The sequence below is a fragment of the Enoplosus armatus genome, chromosome 24 (genome assembly GCF_043641665.1).
Source record: "Enoplosus armatus isolate fEnoArm2 chromosome 24, fEnoArm2.hap1, whole genome shotgun sequence".
Classification (NCBI taxonomy): Eukaryota; Metazoa; Chordata; class Actinopteri; order Centrarchiformes; family Enoplosidae; genus Enoplosus; species Enoplosus armatus.
The window spans coordinates 7,410,042-7,416,582 of NC_092203.1; positions in this window are offsets into that span (position 1 = coordinate 7,410,042).

Sequence of the window (6,541 nt, forward strand, 5' to 3'; positions counted from 1 at the left end):
TGTTTCGAAGTGATTGGGCCTTAAAGGAACAGACTCTCTATATGACTGTGTGTGTGTGTCTGACACAGAAAGAGAGAGAGTGAGAGAGGGAGGAAGGAGGAGAGTGAGCGGCCCATCTCCCGATCTAGAACCAATTTCTATGCAAATGCTACGACCTGATTTGGAAGGAACAGCCATTGTTCGGCGTGGGCAGGCACGGTTGGCTTAAGGTGTCGTAACACTCAGCAGCCAAGCGGCCCGACACATAAAGCACCGCATATGCTCATATTTCCTGAAGTGACAAACTCGCCGTGTGATGCATTTTAGTGCAGCGGCATACGGCTGGAGGGCAATACTTCACACGGCCGTGACAAACAGCTGTGGGGGAGAATCACACCTCACGGGAGGGAAGAGGCCGGCAAACTAATCGTGAGACTGCGGGGAGAGGTTCCTCTTAGCCAATGGAGCAGAAACCTGGGCGCTCATATTTCTTGGCCACTATACCGAAGCCCTGAAGCATCATTCAGGTAACAAATATCACCGTCTGCTCGCTGCAGTGTTCCTCAACAGCACCTTTCATTGAGCGCTACAGGGGACGTAGCGCAGCAAAACATGTGTGCCATTGCTGTTAATGGTTGTTTGCCATGATGGTTAGCTATTGTTGTGGCCCATAAAAACAGTAGTGGAGCAGTTGAGTGAGCAGAAGAGCAGCGGCGCCACATTTCTAGGCTGTACCAACCATGAAAGTGGAGGAGAGAGGAGCTCCAGGATTTTCAAAAGAATATATAAATAGACGCCAAAGGATTTGCTGCCTCGCATTTTCATTCACTTGCCGTCCTTCAAACACATGCCCACACACACACACACACACACACACACACACACACAGGGAACTTTGTGTAACTACAGAGGAGTGTGATGACCCCTATTTCACTTATGTGTTCCTGGATGAGTTCAGTCACTGAAGGGAGCGTAAGCAATCTCGCCTGCAGCACGAGCAATGCGCTGCCCTGCATTCGTTATGTGTGATTCTGATTTAAGCAGAGACTACCTCCGGCCTCTGTGGGGAAGGCCATATCACACCTTCAATAAAATATTCCTTATCACTATGCAAACATGCACTGGAGAAAAGTTTTGTACTCTTGCCATCACGGCGAGCGAGAGGAGCCAACTCCTCCAGTTAATTACGTGCTCAGATGGTCTCGCTGACACATGGTACTGTAGATCAGTGGTCCTCAAAGTCCCGCTCAGGGGCCACTTGCAGCCTATGAAAGACTTCTGAGTGGTCCTTGAACATGTTCCAGCATGAAACATATTCTGTCCTGGGCTGCCGAACCACCTCTACGATCATGAAGAGGACAGGATCCATAATTAACGTTTAATAACTTCATCCACACTTCAAATGTTTGTATTACGAAACGGTTCTCCCGAAAGAAGGTCAATTTTCAAGAAATAATCTACTGCATTATTATTTTAACAAATGTCGGTTTTGCTTCACTCTAATGCTGATTGGTATAACACAATTAAGCTTCTTCCATTTGCTGTTCTAAGCACTCTTTAGTTACATGGACAAACCCCCCGGAAACAGGAAGGGATGTGCAGTTTAAAATGATGCCATCATGGCATCAACCAAAGAGCTCCACAAACTTCACTTAACCTGCATTCATTCTTTTTTAGGGCACCCCAACATGCTGTGAACACAACACTGTTGAGCTACATATCTGGCTCTTTAGCTGCTAAATGCTCCCCAATGTTCATCAGCTAGCCGCTACAGCTAGTGTAAAGTGAGTTAAAACCAAAACAATGAGCTGAAAGATGCTAAAATGCTCCGTAGAGCTGACATCACTACAAGCGACACCTTTCACATGCACATCGTCATTTGATCAATTGTTAATATACAAAATGTTGATTATAGCAGCTTTAAAGACAAAAATTAAAGTAAGAAACCTTCACAGAACCATCTAAACATTTGTTTGACTGCTGTCATCTAAATAAAAACAAACCAGCTACAACAAGAACCCTATTTCAGATTCCCTCTTCAATATGATCCATACTGTTCAATCAGATGGAGCCCAAAAAGTGATATGTACGAGTCATGATATTAAAGGCCCTCATTTCCGTCTCGCTGATAAAAATCAAAAGAGGATGAAATGCAAATTATTGAAGCAATAATTTGTGCAGTGTTAGTGGCACGCCGGGATGAGCAGATTTATATTTAATGTCATGCATTAAGAAACATAAAACAAATAACCAGGAAGCATCAGAGCATAAGAACAAAGCATGAAACACACTCTGACACTTTGAATATGAATTCGACACAAAAACCCTGACTTGCCCATGAAAAGTAGATTGGATTAACAGACGCAATTATAGAGAGGAGGATGAGAAGGTAACAGCAGGGTGACACATTTAACAAACTACACATGATATGGAACATATTTATATTATAGATTCTTTTTGTTCAGAAATGACAAGCTGACATGTATTTTCATGTATTTCTTGATGGAGTGATTCACTATCCCACTGAATGAATTGTAAACTGGAGTTTATGTCAGTTTTTCCTCTTCAATCTCTCTTTTTCTTCTTTTCCTCTTGACTGACGACAGATCTGACCTTTGACCTTATCACTACGGTTAACTTGGCGGAAGTTTAGCCTGCCGTTGCACTCTGGAAAAGGCTGTCACCTTAAGGATAGAAATATAAAAAAACACTGACAATTTGACCCTCGATTCTTCCTCCGCCATCAAACTAAATTGCCATTTCATACAGTCTGACATCGTGTTCACGTTAGCCCATTTCTTTTTAGGAAGGAGGGTATTTAGTTTTGTCCTAACAAATTAGTGACGTATTTTCACTGTTGTTGTATCTGCGAGTCACTTTCTGTCATGGATGTAGACAGGTAGCTGGCTAGCTTTGTGGGAGTCATCGAGGACAAAACACAATTACTGAAACTCTTCAGTATCTCTACAGTACAAGAGGAGGATTCATCCACTGATTCACAAGACTTCAAATTCTTTTAAAAACTACATCTTTCAATCTGGTGCTGTCACTCATTTTACAAGAATATATGCCATTTTTTTTAAAAGCATGGATATCTCGCTCCCCAAATCTCCACTCATTTTGCCTGTCAGCATCTCAAAAACTCAAGAGTCCTCTATCCATGGATCAAAATCCCACCATCAGCGCTGCTAACCTCATTTCATTCTCAGGATTAATAAGCGTCAGAGGAGTGAAACCTCCCAGAGTGCTGCTGAGATCTTTGGCTCTGTGGAAGTTTGCTCGGCGCTGCTGCCTCCCTTTCTACTCACTGGGTGTCTCATTACGGCGGTGCGGGAGCAGGTAGGGGATCAGTCTGCGGGAAAACCCACCTGTGGACATTTTCAAAACTCTCTCGACTTCACTTCTAAAGAATCATTAATAATCTATTACTTTATTATAGGGCTTCAACACAGGTGAGGTAGCCGCTATAAAAGATGGGATTTATCACCATGCAAATCATGCACGTGTAGCTCAGTTAAAAAGGTTGATATTGAAAGGAATTGTGGGTAAGATGACGTGTCAGGTTTGATGATGTGCCTTCGCCAAATGAGCCACCAGAATACCCAAAGATAGGGACTGTCTGATACCGGCAAACCAAGTCACGATCTTAACATCAACAGCCAATCCATTTCAGTGATGCTCTGCGAAGTGCCTTAAAAGAGAAGAGAGATTCAAAGCTGACTGAAATGGAAGATCCAGCTTATAACTTTTCTAAAAGTAGTTGAACACAATGTACTTATGTGGAAGTAGTGGTGTACCCCCAAAATACAAGTGCATGAAACAAGCACTTAATTAAAGTAAAGGGAGTACTTGGAAGTAATTGGAATTAGTAATTTTCCACTGCTTGGCAGAGGGAAAGTCATCCATCCTATTTGTGCAGAGATCATGGCGTTAAAATCCTACATTACCTCTGTCTGACAAATAGTAACACGCACATGTTCTTGACCTTGGTTCTTGTCTATAAAAAAGAAATGAGGTGGCCGGGTGGCCTAGTGGGTACAGAGACCTTCCTTTATCGGAAAGGTCACAGGTTCTATCCCAGCAGACAGCCAGTGTGTATCCATCAAAAGCCGTTTATCCTCTCCGAATGTCCTTCAGCAAGACACTGCACCGCTTCCTGCTCACCTACTGTCACTCCGACTGACAGCTACATATCTTAAAAGTGAAAACCATCAAACACTGGACTAGCAGGATACTTGGATAGACATAATTTGACTAGAATCTAAATAACATTAATCAGTATTGATGTCTGTGCCGGGTCATGCAGTGATTATTCAGCATTTCCTCAACAACACATGCATGCATTGACAAAGTGCGCAGTCTGGACACGTGACAACACTCTTACATGCACCAGAATCCAGTTCAATCGACTTGTTTGATCGAGATATTCATCAAATGTCAGCCTCTGTTTTTTCACAAGGTATAATCAGTCCCTGGGTGAATTATGTATTTATTTCTCCCAAAGCTACTGGTCGATGTTGTATCAACTGACCCATTTTTGTACGGCGGCTGTAGTGATTAATTTACTTCAAAGTGGGAAAAAGCACAGCAGGAAATAACTCCAGAAGGCCAAAACCTTCAGAGTTTTTATGCACGATAACGTGTGTGTGTGTGTGTGTACAATTCATGCACACACTGTAATTTAACAGACAAGTATCAAGCACAACTTTAAAAGCTCTGACATGTGACATTAATTATGACACGTAAATGATCAGTGAAAGGCCTGTGAAACCACGCAGCCAGAGGCTAAAGAGTGCGCTTGTTGCTACTGTAAGCTACTTAGCCAAGTTGTCAGAGCGAAATCAGTAATTCATTTTTCTGAGTTGTTCTCCCCTGAGATGCATACAGTTAAGGGTGTGCATGTGTGCAGAAAGAGGCCTGACCGAGGAAGAAATGGCGCCAGAGCGGAGCAGAGGGGATAAAAATTGTTTGTGGCCCCCTTTGTGCCAGGTCACATTTTTAATTAGCTCCCAGCTCGGGAGGATTTCAGTCAAGGTCCCCAGTTGTGTGTAAATTGTTTTATTTGAAGTCTCAGCAAGAACCTACTCTTTCCTCATTGTTTTTTTTTTCTCTCCAGCTGTTGACATTCTATAAAAGGACGTTGCATTAGAGACCTGAGTGACCCTTCGCCTGATTGAGACCTAAATGCTCTGCAGCACAACGGCGCAGTGGGACCCCATGCTGGACACTAGCCATGCTTCAGATTAAACACCATAATTATTAATCCTGAAGCCTCTAATAGAATAGAATAATGTGCCAGTTGCCAAGAGACTGCGCTGTGGTTTATATGTGGAGAGGATTCCTAAGACAGAGAAGAATGGGGCTTATTTGCCATGAGCACTGAAGTGAGGAAATAAGGGGGATATTTGAGGGGTTTTGTTCCAAACACACACCCACGATTCTGTTTAAAGGAATAGTTTTACATTTTTTTGAGAGTTAGTCGAAAAGATGGTTGTAAAAATCGTCCTACCAGCTCCTCTAAATCTATAATTAGCATGCTATATCTTGTTTTTTTAAACCGTACAAACACTGAAGTGTAGAAACATGATGTTGTGGTTTCACAGGGGGCTATGTGGCAGACTATCAGCTAGCCATTTCCCCTGTGTTTCCAGTCTTTATGCTAAGCTAAGCTAACCCCCCTTAATTATTTGAATTTTTCTTATTTCACTTCTTCACTTGACTGTTCAATTATATTTTCTGTGCATTTTGTTTCACTACATGAAAGTTTAAATGCTATTTCAAAGTCCTCTCCACATGGCCAGAAAAAAAAACTCTGGGCCCTTTATGGGTCCTTTATGGGTCCTTTATGGGTATTACACCTCAATCGGTCTTAAGGCTTGTTTACTGATTCTTTCATCACACTGTTCTTTAAAACTGACACTGATAAACGTGATACAATGATGACAATTAATATCTTCTGTTTAAGGAAAAAAGGGTCATATTCCCCAAAGTAAGGCATCATATGGGCACCCAGTTCTATTATTAATTTTTTGTTGGCCTAAAAGCACTTACATTTCAGCCCCCCAGGTTGCCAAATCCCTAAATGGCAGCTACAGCCTTGGCATGAAGTGAATGGCACTGAAATCAAATTAAATCATGCACTTTAGTTAGCAGAACAGCCATCTTGTATTTGGCACATGTTGAGATGTGAAGGTTGAGATGCTAAAAGAGAATTTCCGTATTGTGTAAAGAGAGCCTTATTGGTGGCCACACTGTATATGGCTGCTGTATTATAATGTAATTCTGAAAATAGCAGTGGGAGTTGATGGATGGTTGGTTGATGGGACATGGTTTGTTCGTTATATGGAGTCTAATGGGATTAAATCTGCATTTCACCCTGAAATATCACTCTTTAAAGCGGCCATTAACAAGCGGCACAGATGTTCCAGTAATGATGGAGATTTTAGATCAAAGTGTTTAATGGAGACGCTGTCAAATATGGGCTGCATTTATTCCTGTGGAATTTTTAGGGTTTCTACAATCAGTCTATCAGTCTCCTTTTCATCAGCGACAGGCCTTTCCT